This window comes from Hemicordylus capensis, chromosome 5 (assembly GCF_027244095.1).
Source record: "Hemicordylus capensis ecotype Gifberg chromosome 5, rHemCap1.1.pri, whole genome shotgun sequence".
Lineage (NCBI taxonomy): Eukaryota > Metazoa > Chordata > Lepidosauria > Squamata > Cordylidae > Hemicordylus > Hemicordylus capensis.
Genome location: NC_069661.1, coordinates 79,208,044 through 79,223,274, shown reverse-complemented (window position 1 = coordinate 79,223,274; position 15,231 = coordinate 79,208,044). Strand labels below are relative to the sequence as shown.

Sequence of the window (15,231 nt, the reverse complement as noted above, 5' to 3'; positions counted from 1 at the left end):
TTTGCCATGTAAAAACACTACAGATTCTTTCAATGTGAACATGACACTTTGGCTGACACCCAGACTAACGCAGTGCTGGTGCTAGTGGAGAAGGGCAATTTTTGTCAATCTCCCCTTCACTCTGAAGCCCAGAGTGCTTGCTGATAATATGTCCTTTAAGACTGCAGGTGTAGTGGCTTTTAGAGTGAAGGGGAGACAGACAAAAACAAAAACCCTCCTCCCCCCTCCACTGCCAATGCAAAGGTAAAGTGTGCTGTCAAGTCGATTTTGTCTCCTGGCATCCACAGAGCCCTGTGATTTTCTTCGGTAGAATACAGGAGGGGTTTACCATTGCCTCCTCCCACATAGTATGAGATCATGCCTTCAGCATCTTCCTTTATTGCTGCTGCCCGATATAGGTGTTTCCCATAGTCTGGGAAACATAGTCTGGGAAAAATAGTCATAGTTTCCCATAGTCTGGGAAACATACCAGCAGGGATATGAACCGTCAACTTTCTGCTTATTAGTCAAGAATTTCCCCGCTGCAGCATTAGCAGAATGAGCACTCTGATAGTCAGGATGTCAGTTTTTGTGTACATAAATAAAACTGTTTAGGGGATGGTCTGACATTGTTTAAAATAAATGCTGCAGTGCTGAGTGTTATAGAAAATAAAATAACATCAAATAGAATGAAAGAGTGACTGGGCAGAAATAAAATTAAAAAGTCTGTCCACTCCCTTGTACAGAAACAGAAAGATTCATACTAAAGTCCTCATGCTATAGAAGGGGCAGGGAACGGGAAGAAGGCAATGTATATTTATGGGATACCCATGGGTCATCAAGTTCATCACCCCAGAAAGCCTTTTTGCCCTTTCTCTCCCAGAATGACTGGCTTGCAGGTGGCATACCGCAGGAGCATGGGGGAAATTTAGGCTAGGAGAGAGGCCTTGGTGTTGCTATGGATGATATTCTGTATTCTCCTGATAGAGGTTTGTGTAGCCTCCATGATGCAATGCAGTTTGTGTGCTGAAATACTACTGCAGCATTTCATTCAAGACAAGTGAGGCAAGTCTGCTATAATACATGACTGGCATTCTGCCATAATACATGACTGACATACATGAATACATGAAGTGCATTCCCATTGCTTGTACTCTACGAGCTTGTACTATATGAGCTACATACATAGAGCAGTCCATCCTGAACATGTGAGGGAGAATGTATATATATGGACTTTGTAATTTTATTGTTATATTTATATCTCATACTCGACTCAATGTGCGGCAGCTGTGAAAAAGGCCAATTCCATGCTAGGGATGATTAGAAAGGGGATTGAAAATAATACTGCTAATATTATAATGCCCTTATACAAAATTATGGTGCGGCCACACTTGGAGTACTGCGTACAATTCTGGTCACCACATCTTAAAAAGGACATTGTTGAACTGGAGAAGGTACAGAAGAGGGCAACCAAGATGATCAGGGGCCTAGAGCACCTTTCTTATGAGGCAAGACTACAACACCTGGGACTTTTTAGTTTAGAAAAAAGACGTCTGCGGGGAGACATGATAGAGGTCTATAAAATCATGCATGGCATGGAGAAAGTGGAGAGAGAGAGATTCTTTTCCCTCTCACACAACACTAGAACCAGGGGTCACTCCATGAAATTGATTGCCAGGAGGTCTAGGACCAACAAACTGAAGTACTTTTTCACACAACGCGTGATCCACTTGTGGAACTCTCTGCCACAGGATGTGGTAACAGCCAACTACCTGGATGGCTTTAAGAGGGGTTTGGATGACTTCATGGGGGAGAGGTCTATCAATGGCTACTAGTCAGAGGGCTGTGGGCCACCTCCAGCCTCAAGGGCAGGGTGCCTCTGAGTACCAGTTGCAGGGGGTAATGGCAGGAGAGAGGGCACGCCCTCAATTCCTGTCTGTGGCTTCCAGCAGCATCTGGTGGGCCACTGTGAGAAACAGGATGCTGGACTAGATGGGCCGTGGGCCTGATCCAGCAGGGCTTTTCTTATGTTCTTATGTTCTTTCTCCAAGAAGTGCAGAACAGTATACATGGTTATGTTTATCTCCAGAACTACCCTGTAAGGTGGGTTAGGCTGAGAGATAAGTACCTGGCCCTGTCGGGCAGTGAATTTCATGGCTGAATGGGGATTTGAACACTGGTCTCTCCAGTCCTAGTTCAGCACTCTAACCATCACACCACACTGGATCTCCACATATGCACACATTATTTAATATGTGAATGAGTGCTTTGAATAACTGCCCCCTGCATTATTTGATTGATAGATGGATGATTCTTTATTTGGTCACTGGCCAGAAAAAAGAAAAGAAAAGAACACATCAAAATATCAAGAAAAACATCAAAGCATAACTACATCCAACAGATATAGTACAGAGCGGTTACGGGGGTGTAGAAGATATCATAACTTGCCTAAACCTATTAGCAATCAGAAGAAATTTGGCCACATTATATGTAACCTCAGCATTTCAATCCAAAAGAAAACAGCTAATACTATTAGCTATCTGAACAGCCATAACAATTTCTTAAATATGGAACAATAAGGACAATCTGAAAATCATTATAAAATTTATAATATAGTAAAATATGAGTACTTGACTCAACTGCTTTATCACCATACAGACAAAGATGTGCTGAATAAGCAACTCTTTTGTACCTGACCTCTAATACTGCAGATGTGCATTGAAGCGAGGTAAAGAGAATGAATGGATGAATTTATTACGGTCAGTGACCTGCAATCATCAAATAAAAATAAAAGTAACAGTAACAATCAAGATAAAACTAAATAATATCTAAACTAAAACTAAAATAAGGTCTTAAAATGTTGAACAAGGTGTCTGCTAAGATGTAATACCCCAGCTTGGAGGAGTTCCCATTGGAACTGGCTACCACAATCTTCTAAAATGTTCTTGAGTCTTTTGTTCTGGAGGCTGCAAATAACCGTTCCCAGGACTCCCTTATTGCAATTCCCTCTTTCTTTATTATTAATAACATATATTGCTTCTTCTGTTCAAATATTTCTTGGGCCATCACCACATCCATATTAGCTCTGTAAAATTTGAATTTTGGACCAGGTTATTTTTTGCTGCAATACAATCCTGGCCTAGGCAATGTTGTATCTTCTGGATAAGAGTTTGGTAGTGAGTAAGGACTCCCACATTTGGGGGCTCTGAAAAGAGAAGTGCACGGAGTTGCAGGAAGTCATCTGTGACCAAGATATCCCTGACTTGCTCTTCTAAATGTGAAGTCAATTTAGCCCTTATTAACGTAGAACTGTCACAGAGGTCAAACAGGGGGACCTCCTCAAAGAGTACTCCCTCCCCCGAGACATCTAGGGTAAGGGACAATGGCAGATGGTCACTGACCATCATCCCTCTATAGCAGGCCTGCTCAACTTAGGCCCCCCAGCTGTTTTTGGACTACAACTCTCATAATTCTCAGCCACAGCAGCCAATAGCCAGGAATTATGGGAATTGTAGGCCAACATCTGCAGGAGGGCCGAAGTTGAGCAGGCCTGTTCTATAGTAAATTGAATCAAAGTGCTCAGCACATTTCATGACACAAATATATAATCCAGCACACTTACTCTTAGCCCAGACCGGTCAATGAACTCACCCACAATATCCCTATCGATCACCCCATTTAGCCCAAACAGATCTAATGCATTCATTGTATGAGCCAGGTAAAGACCCAATAAATTGCAGATCTGATCTTTAGACTGGCATCTCTAGAATGGGGATGGGCGATCCCTTTCCAGTGGATAGCTTTGGTAAGTTACATATGGATGGTCATCATTAGGACCCATCCTAGCATTGAAGTCACCTGAGGCCCTCTCAAATCAACATAATGTTGGCATGCGATTTCTGGGGTGGTATATACACATTTATGACCAACATATTATATCCCTCCAACTTGATGGCCACAGATTTAGCAAAAGGAAAACATGGGGTCAGCTCATCCATCTCTGCCTGCAATTTAATGGAAATAAATAACCCCAACCCCACTTTGGCTCTGCCCTGATTAGACCCAGGATTGGCTTTCAGACTCTAAAACACAGAGCCCTTATTTGCCATCATCCAGTTCTCCTGGATCTGTATAATATCGAATTTGGACAAGTAGTCTAGGAAGAGGCCATCATTATTCTTCTCAGGCCATCCTGCCACATTCCAGGACAGGAATTTAATATTTTACTGATTTAAACATCATTTGGGATCCTCATCCACCAATGTTCTTTTGGGTATGGCCTCTAGGTTAAGACTAGCCTGATCATGACCTTTTGGAATACAGATGGCTGTTGTCTGTGTATATTGAGAGTATGATAGACTTTGAGAGGACTCACAGACCAGAGGAGCGACCTGAAAAGCATCTTCCAGAGTACTCGTCTCCTGATTTTCTTGATCCAGTCCCACAGAAGAACAAGAAGCAGATTTAGAGCAGTGTTCTTATCATGAGGAATTGCCTCCAGAGTATCCTGATGACTCCCACAGGAAATCTCTAATATAGGATCCACATCAAATAGAACTTGAGAAAAGGTCTCATTTGATTGTGTTGATGGTGTTGTAAATAGTCCATTTTAGGGCTAATTGACAGCAGTTTGTCTTGCTGAAGAGACTTCCCGATCCATCACTGAGAAGTCAAGCATTGTCTTAGATTCAAGAATAGCACTTGGATTATCCCCCATGGCAGGATCAGCAATCAAAAGAGCATCAGAAAGAGAGGGTACTGGTATAGTATAAACAGACACTTTTGAGCGCTCCAAGTCTATCAGGTTGTTTGTTGCCTTATAATTTTGTTTCGCCGAGTCTGAGACTGTTTCAGCTGTATCATGGACATTAGGCCAAATTGCCTGGATTTCCTTAGAGGAGCAAATAGCTTCCTTCAAGCTTCCAGCATTTTTGTTTGCGGTTAGCTTTGACTCAGTTACTGGCATAGATATATCAGGAGCTTGGTTTCTAAACAATGAGGTGTTTGTCTTGTGGGAGGAAGGCATGAAAGCATTGGCTGCCAGCCCAGGCTTGAATGGTCACTTAATATTTATCTTCTCGAGGTCAGCCTCCGCTAAACATGCTGATAATTTACCTTTTTCTTACAGAAGGGGAATATGCATTCATTCTGAAAAACCCTGGTAATAAATGTTTGAAAGTGTTCGAGATGGCTACGGTTACTAAAAAGTTTCGAGGGAATCACATCTTGCTGAAATACAACAACCAATCTCTTATGGCACCCAGTGTTTGGTAGCCAATAGATAGATTTGATATACAATTGAGAAGGATTGCAACAAAGCAATTGGGATAGAGATCGTCTTACCACCACTGTCTGGTTTGCCCAGCATCCATAATTCTGAAGAGACTTTCCAACAGATAAAGAAACTTGATTTCTCTGGAGCTTACAGAAGTAATTCCGAAAATCATAGCTAACATTGGGCAGGCAGTATCTTGGTGAGAATAGTAAGTTATTGCACCTAAGTCCTTTATTATGGAGTTGGCCGTTGTTACTATCAGCCACTCCTTGTGGATTAACAGCCACTCCTTGTGGATTAAGAGCCTCCCCTAGGGAGTCCATAACTGATTTCAGCCCTCCCATTTTCTCATCCAGTTTATGTATTTTTTCATAAAGGTCCAAAAGAGTTTGAGTTATTAGTAGTGTCTGTCTGGAGAGAATTTCAAGCATCCCAGGATCAGAAATATCTACAGTAGAGTTGGTTAATTCCTATATCCTCTTCGCTGGGGAAGAAACAGTTAAAGGGGGCTGATTATATGAATTAGAGATTTCATCATCCAGCAGATCATATTTGTTGCTGGTAGGAACTATATCATTATGTTTCTCAAGGTCTTTACCTTTCAAATAATGATCTAGCCTCTGTTGCTTCCCTGCCTTTGCAGGCTGTTGTTCAGGTGATGATTGAGCTTGTTTCTTTGAGCCCATTCCTCTGGCAGATAAGGGTAAAAGAGTTTAAAAAAACCAACTCCAGAAGGATAAAATTAATTCAGAAAAGAGTAAAAAATCCAAGGAAGTGTAGAAAAGAAGGGGCGACTAGTTGCTAAAAACTAAAAGTAAATATTGAGCATATTAAAATAAAAAACAGAAAAGAGGCAAACTACAGAACTCCAAAAATAGAGTCCTGACTACGCACTATCTTGACTCCTCCCTGAGGTACAGAGAATATTCTCCTATATTTAGGAACCACAATTGAATTTAAATATCTGACAAGCAAAACCTCAAATTGCAGACCATAAACAGATCTATCAGACATATGGGTGTGATCTTCTTGATACGCCACATCTAGTATTCTCTGCTTGAGAACAAGCTTAGCACACTTGTAGCCCCAATCCAATAATAGGGCAAGAAAGCAGCAAAGTGGTTTAATTTGGCCTTGATAGAGGATCTCCAATTAGAATGAAAACTAACTGATAATAACAGAGGGATTAGACGTTTAGGAAAGAAAAGAAGTTTTAACCAAAAATAATAATTTAATTTAATTTAACTTCTCAATTAAATCTTAAAACTTAATTACAGATTAACATCCAAGCTCTGACTTCCACCCTGTGCATACCTGCTTCCAAGTGTATAACAGCATAAGATACGCACCAGGGGACTTGGAACAAACTCCTCAGAAATTTAATTGAATAACTTCAAGATATAACAGGTCCTGATGGGGGAAAATCTGAATTCCATAGAGCAGCTGAGCAAACGCTTTAGCTTCATATAGTCTAACTGTGACAGGGATAAATTGTCCACCTTCAGATCTATTAAAAGCCAAAATGGCTGAGGAGCTTTTTTGTGCATTGTGTTTCATGTATTCTATGTGGGGGATCAGGTTACCTTTTAAAATGGAAAATTACACCCAAATATTTAAAACGATCTACTTGCTCAATCACATGATCATCAATTGTCTAATACAATTTTTATTAGTTTTAGCAAACTGCACAATTTTGGTCTTATGATAATGAATAGGCAATTACTCTACAAAAACTGACCAAAGAGGCTAAGGCTCTTTTTAGTCCATTGGAGACTGGGAAAGAATCACTGCATCATCTGTGTACAAAGGGACAGAAATATGCTTTGAAGATAATTTCAGAGGCTGAAATTCTAGCCTTTTTAAATGTTCATCAATAGTATTTATATAATTAAACAAGAGGGGAGCTAAGATGCACCCCTCCTTAACTCCTGTATAGGTGGGAATCGATTTTGATAACAAGCTGCCAGAAGTACATTCAGCTGGCTATTGACAGAGGAAGTGTGACTCTGCTGATCCTTTTGGATCTCTCTATGGCTTTTGATACCATCACCCATGGTATCCTTCTGGACCGTCTGAGGGAGGTGGGATTGGGTGGCACTGTTTTACAGTGGTTCCGCTCCTACCTCTCTGGCAGATTCCAGATGGTGTCACTTGGAGACTGTTCTGCTAAGCAAGAGCTGAAGTGTGGAGTACCACAAGGCTCCATACTGTCTCAAATGCTTTTTAACATCTACATGAAATCGCTGGGAGAGATCATCAGGAGGTTTGGTGCTGGGTGTTATCAATATGCTGACAACACCCAGATCTACTTCTCTGTGCTGACCTCATCAGGTAATGGCATATCTTCCCTAAGCAACAACAGATAATGCGTCATTAGGGCAATGGAAATTTTGGGGTTAGGTTTATGGGGCAGCAAAAAAAGGGACAAAAAGTAGGGGAGATGGGGGGTGCTGTACTATATTCTGTGTATCCCTGGCTGTTCAGCAATGCCCCTCAAAAGTCCAAGATCATGGGTTTTTTCTGTGAAAAATCACTTCTCTCTCTCTCTCTCTCTCTCTCAACAAAAAGTCTTAACAAAAAGAGCTTTTCACCATATTTACAGGATCATCTTTCTTCTATAGGATATTAAGCCTTTATTGTAAAATTTACAAAGTTATAGAGCCACTAAAGCCCTATAGACATTTTGTAAGAAGCTAGTATTTTAAACTTCTTAAGGAGAAGTTATTATATATGGACTAGTGGACCTATAACCTTTTAAATTTTTACAATAAGAGCTTAATATTCTATAGAAGAATGATGATCCTGAAAAAATGGTGAAAACCTTTTTGGACTACAAGGTGGTTGGAGGTGCATCGTCCTTGTGAGAATATTGCATTAAAAATGTCACTGAGGAAGTCCAAAGGTCTAAATGTATCTCACTGCAATTACAAGGAACACACAAGGAACTACAAGATTATATCATTCTAGCAGCATATGTCTGAGGACATTTTTAAATGAATTTAGCAGCATATGTCTTAACAAAGTCCTTATTGATTTTTAACTATTTTTATTAAGTATTGTTGACTTTTAGTATTAAAATATCTATTTATATCTATATTTATATTTTTTGTATATACATATTATTAATCTAGTACTAATCAGCTGCGGTGGCACAGCAGGGAAGCAGCTTGCCTTAGGAGCAAGAGGCTGTTAGTTTGAGTCCCCGCCAGTGGTCTTCCCAGACTGTGCCTAAAGGTAAAGTGTGCCGTCAAGTCGATTTTGACTCCTGGCGCCCACAGAGCCCTGTGGTTTTCTTTGATAGAATACAGAAGGGGGTTACCATTGCCTCCTGCCGTGCAGTGTGAGATGAAGCCTTTCAGCATCTTCCTATATCACTGCTGACCAATATAGTACCAGCAGGGATTCGAACCCGGCAAGCTTGTTAGTCAAGCATTTTCCTGCTGTGCCACTTAAAGTGACTTTGACTGTGCCTAGTAAATATATATTTGTAGTCACCTATATTGGGCAGCCGTGATATAGGAAGGTGCTGGAGGTGGTTACTCACTTCAGTGACAATGGCAAATGGCATAATCTCATACTGGGTGGGAGGAAGGCAATGGTAAACCACTCCTGTGTTCTACCAAGAAAACCACATGGCTCTGTGGTCGTCAGGAGTCAACACCGACTTGACACCACAATCTTTCTTTCCTTTCCTTACTATATTATAGCTACTCCTGATCTTTTATATTATCTCAGCAACTTTTTGGATCAGGCTTATTCCCTGTTTTTCTTTAAGGTGTGCACAATTCAAATCTTACTACAAGTTGTAGCTCTTAAGTTATTTTCTTTACGAGATGTCCAGGTGAAATCTGCATATTATGCTGCATAGAAAATAAATTTTCATGGAGAGCATTCAAAGTTCAGAAGAGAGATGATATTTTATTTTTTTTTGCTTTTGCTGGATTTTAAAAAATGAAACTTTTACCCTACAGCAGTGTTCAGTGAGTTAAAAATAATGAGACAAAAATGCTGGCAGGAAGAGTTCTTCTGCCAAGGTCTTAAAGAAGTACAACCAATTGACTTATTAAATAATACACTTGCAACAGAGCAATTAAGTTAACGCACTTCACTGTATTAAATATTTAAATACTGTGCTGAAACAGGAAGTGTGTTTGCAAGGATTCTCCCTTCACTCACTCACTTAGCTTCTCTCCCTTCATTGGCAATTTTTTTTGTATGTCTTAGATAAAATGTACAAAACTGTTTTCAGGGAGGGCTGTCAGAGAGACCTTGAGACAAGTGGATCAATAGACCACCCCCACCCCCATTCAATCTATTCAAATGGGAATAGAGTTTCACCATTTGACAAACTGGGACAGGATATTATTATTATTGTTATTATTATTATTATTATTATTAATAATAATAATAGCACCAATGAAACAAAACAGGCCTACAAGAAAGAACAAGTCAAGAACCAAGCAGAAAAATGGAAAAATAAACCACTGCATGGTCAATATTTGCACAATATAAGTGGAAAATCAAACATCACCAAGACCTGGCAATGGCTTAAGAATGGCAACTTGAAGAAAGAAACAGAGGGTTTAATACTGGCTGCACAAGAACAGGCACTAAGAACAAATGCAATAAGAGCAAAAGTTGAAAAATCCACAACAAACAGCAAGTGCCGCCTTTGTAAAGAAGCAGATGAAACCGTGGACCACCTCATCAGCTGTTGTAAAAAGATCGCACAGACTGACTACAAACAAAGGCATGAAAAAGTAGCAGGGATGATACACTGGAACATCTGCAAAAAATACAAGCTACCTGTAGCCAGAAATTGGTGGGACCATCAAATTGAAAAAGTTGAAGAAAATGATGATGTAAAAATATTATGGGACTTCCTACTACAAACAGAAAAACATCTGCCACACAATACACCAGATATAACTGTAGTCAAGAAGAAAGAAAAACAAGTCAAAATAATCGACATAGCAATACTAGGGGATAGCAGAATAGAAGAAAAAGAAATAGAAAAAATCACCAAATACAAAGATCTACAAATTGAAATTGAAAGGCTGTGGCAGAAAAAGACCAAAATAATGCCAGTGGTAATTGGCGCCCTGGGTCCAGTTCCAAAAGACCTTGAAGAGCACCTCAACACCATAGGAGCCACAGAAATCACCATCAGCCAATTACAAAAAGCAGCTTTATTGGGAACAGCCTATATTCTGTGACGATATCTATAACAACAGCAACAACATTGACAATAAAATTCTGGCATCCCAGGTCCTTGGGAAGGATACGATGTCTGGATAAAACAAACCAGTCAATAACACCTGTCTGACTGTGTAAAATAATAAATAATAATAAAACTTTTATACCACCCTTCCAAAAGGCTCAGGGCGGTTTACATAAAATGGGAATACCCATTCAGATCACCTCTGAATTCGCATTCCTATCCATGTTTTGCCTCATTTAGTAATGTATAATGAAGTACAAATAGAAGTTGATCAGGATTTTTTAAAAAATGCAATGAATCTACCAGAACTGTGCAGCAAGAAGGAGAATATTGCCAAGTGGTCTGGGTACATGAAAGGTTCTCTTTGACTCTGCCCCACTCAGAGTAAGAGCAATGGCAGGGTTTGGTTTGCTCTCGGTGACCTTGTCACATCACCTAGTGATTAGCTACATAATGTCAAGGCCCCATCCCCATTCAGCCATAAAACTAGCTGGGTGACTCTGGGCCAATCACTTCTCTCTCAGCCTAACCTACTTCACAGGGTTGTTGTGAAAGAGAAACTCAAGTATGTAGTACACCGCTCTGGGCTCCTTGGAGGAAGAGCGGGATATAAATGTAAAAGTAATAATAATAATAATGTTCACTATGTGATCCCTGATTGAGTGAGGGCACACAGTGAAGAAACCCTAAAAATTCTTTCTCATAATGCACCAGGAAATCAGCAGCATCTCAATCAGCAGCATACCGAGACAGATAAGAAAAAGACATGTAAGATGGCGAAGGTGGTGATTTTTAAATGACCTTTTTAACCCAAAGCACCATATTTCTAACTGAATATCAGCCTCATGAAAATCTGCATAGCACACACTCATTCCTTTTTTGCACAAAGAAGTTTTCAAGGTCCATCAGTTTTGTCTGTGTGACTCTGATATATGACTCTGGTATTATTTTCAGTTATATCAATCCATAGTTAAACAAGAAAGAGAATTTTTTGTGCCAGATTTTCACTGGCAACAATTACGACAATACCAATAGCAAGAATAAAGAATTGTTATTCAGAAACTTGTACTGTCAGGAGCTATCACCAAGCACATGTGCCCCAATAAAATTTGGAATAGATAGTCAGTGTATGGCTTTCTCTCATGTTCTGGATTTGATTGATTTCTATAACTGGAATTAAGGAGGAATTTCCTCCTAGGTCAGACATATTGGTGAATAATCCTGGGTCCATTTTGCCTCTACCTTCCCCAGCAAAGTATGACATGACTCATCCGGAATAATTTGTCTACTGGAATAATTAGATAGATAACCTATTCTCTGATACTAGGACTCAATGTCTAGATGATGGGGTTTCTCTGTGAAAGTGGTAGCCTTTTTATTAGGGCTGTGCATTGCATCGGACTGATGTAAGTCCTATCAGAGCATTTTCCATTGCAAACGGTTCAGATGAAAAATGTTTCCAATACTGGAAACATCTCAGAAGAACAGCCCTGCTGGATCAGGCCCAAGGCCCATCTAGTCCAGCATCCTCTTTCACACAGTGGACCACCAGATGCCACTGGAAGCCTACGGGCAGGAGTTGAGGGCTTACCCTCCCTCCTGCTGTTACTCCCCTGCAACTGGAACTCAGAGGCCTCCTGCCTTTGAGGCTTGAGGTGGCCTATAGCCTCCAACTAGTAGCAAATAATAGACCTCTCCTCCATGAAGTTATCCAAACCCCTCTTAAAGCCATCCAGGTTGTTGGCTGTCATCACATCTTGTGGCAGAGAATTCCACAAGTTGATTATGCATTGTGTGAAAAAGTACTTCCATTCAGGAGCATAACTATAATAGGGCAAGGGGAGACAGTTGTCTGGGGGCCCACTGCCTTCCCCCCCCAGAGGCAAGTCACATGACTGAGTCCCCCAGCCGTGCACCCGCCCGGGCTTCCTTCAGTTGTATTCATTCTCTGAAATTGATGTGAATGTTAAGACCTGGAGCTACCAGAACAGCATGTCTTTCTCTAGTACCGTTAAATGACTTGCATCGTCCACAATTTACAAAACCTTTTAAAAAATAATTTAGGATGATGTTCTATTGTGGCACATAGGTGTGTGTGTACACACACACACACACACACACACACACACACACACACACACACACTGCTCTTTGTTACCACTATTCAGCTTTATTTAAAATTTCTTTACTTCATGAGCTAAACTTCAGTAAGGGGTGGGGCCATTTTAAAATCTTGTCTCTGGGCCCACTCCAACCTTGCTACGCCCCTGCTTCCATTTATTGGTCCTAGATTTCCTGGCAATCAATTTCATGGGATGACCCCTGGTTCTAGTATTGTGTGATAGGGAGAATTTCTCTCTCTCCACTTTGTCCACACCATGCATGATTTTATAGACCTCTATTATGTCTCCCCGCAGTTGTCTTTTTTCTAAACTATATAGCCCCAGGTGTTATAGCCTTGCCTCATAACGAAGGTGTTCTAGGCCAGTGTTTCTCAACCACCGGTCCCTGGACCGCTGCCGGTCCCCGAAGGGTTGAGTGCCGGTCCCTGACTGGGAGTCAACCCCCCCCCCCAACTGAAATCAAGGCACTCACTTCCTCAATTTTGCACATGGCACGGAAGAGGGAGAGTATCACGGAGGCATGGGACCCTTCTTGTGCCTTGCCTCCACGTGCTGCTGAGATCTTCCTACAGCTATCTTATTCCCTATCTTTACAGCTTCAAACTGTATGCGGTGCGGGGGCATGGAGGAAAAAGTATGGCAGTGGGCGCCACTTGAAGGGCTGCTGGTTCTTGCATGCTCATTGTTTGCAGCCAAAGGCTGGTTCATTGAAACCCATCTGCCTGTTGTGGTCGAGGCGCCTTGAGAGGGAACGCTGTTTCCCTCTTGCATCAGTGGGGCTTGCTTGTATGTTGTTTTCATTGGCCCCATGTAGCTTTTGAATTTTTCTAATGGCCCAACATCCCCTCCCCATTGAGTAATCACAAGCACCTCCACTCCAGACATACTGGAGTCAAATTTGTTCACCCAGGCTTTTAGATTCAGGGGGTTCTCAACCTTGGGTACCCAGACATTGGTGGACTTCTACTCCCATAATCCCCAGCCATAATGGCCAAATGCCATTGTTGTTGGGGGTTATGGGAGTTTAACTGAGGGACCCAAGGTTAAGAACCCCTAATATTCCATGTTTGCAAAAGATTCCAAATTTAATTATTTTAATGCTTATATTATTTTCATTCTAAACTGCCCAGAGATGCAAGTTTGGGGCAGTATAGAAGTCTGATAGATAGATAGATAGACAGACAGACTTGAAACCCCTTTACTAACTGCTGGTCCGGGAAACTGCGCATGAAGAATGTAGCGGTCCTTGAAACTCTGCATGAAGAATGTAGCGGTCCTTGACTCCAAAAAGTTTGAGAAACACTGTTCTAGGCCCCTGATCATCTTGGTTGCCCTCTTCTGTACCTTCTCCAGTTCAACAATGTCCTTTTTTAGATGCTGTGACCAGAATTGTACGCAGTACTCCAGGTGTGGCCGCACCATAGTTTTGTATAAGGGCATTATAATATTAGCAGTTATTTTCAATCCCCTTTCTAATGATCCCTAGCATGGAATTGGCCTTTTTCACAGCTGCCGCACATTGAGTCGACACTTTCAGGAAGCTATCCACCATGACCCCAAGATCCCTCTCCTTGGGGGGAAAAAACCCCTCAGTACTATTGTATAGAATGGTATCAGTTTTGTATTGAATATTATTGGAAGATGGGTTACTTCAGGGGTGTAGCAAAGTTGGAGTGGGCCCAGAGACAAGATTTTAAAATGCCCCCTGCACTGAAGCTCAGCTCATGAAGTAAAGAAATCTTAAATGAGTCTGAATAGTGGTAACAAAAAGCATAGTAAAATTTACACACATACACACACACACACACACACACACACACACACAACATATGTGCCACAATAGGACATCACCCTAAATTATTTTTTTAAAGGTTTTGTAAATTGTGGACGATGCAAGTCATTTAATGGTAATAGAGAAAGACATACTGTTCTGGTAGCTCCAGGTCTTAACACTCACATCAATTTATAAATGTATAAAAATGTGATGGATGGATGGATACATACATACATACATACATACGTACATTTAGGGCTTCAAATCCCCTTCCCTGTTATCCCAACAATGCACAAGGAAGCAACTTCAAGACACTGTGTCCTTTTCCTGTTGCATTACTGGGGTGGGTGTGGGGAGGGGACTGGCTGCGCCCTATAGTTACAGAGCACAGCCATTTTCTCCCCAGCAATTCACCAGGAAAAGGATGAAATATCATGAAGTTGTAGAGCAATACCAGGAAAGGAAAGGCAGGGATTTGAAATGCCGTGATTGTGGGCTGCACAACAAGAAGGCAACCAGAGATACCAGTTCTTTAATAAAGATAAGCACCACACTCACCACAGGCCGCATCCAGGGCCGGTGCTAGGGTTTTTTGCGCCCTAGGCGAGATCACCTTCTGGCGCCCCCCCCGCCACACCCCCAACATACTGTGCATACATAACACATGTTTGCCCACCATAAGCAGATTCCTACATCAGATGCCAACATGCAGTATATACTCCTATGTTGTGGAGGAGGAGAGCTGGTCTTGTGGTAGCAAGCATGACTGGTCCCCTTAGCTAAGCAGGGTCCACCCTGGTTTGCATTTGAATGGGAGACTAGAAGTGTGAGCATTGGAAGATATTCCCCTCAGGAGATG

General features: G+C 41.3%; 1 protein-coding gene across 5 annotated transcripts in view; it reads left to right on the top strand.

The window, feature by feature from the left end:
- Positions 1-15,231, top strand: part of GLRA3 (glycine receptor alpha 3) — a 162,954-nt gene that overhangs the window by 98,374 nt on the left and 49,349 nt on the right. The gene's annotated exons all lie outside the window — the stretch shown is intronic.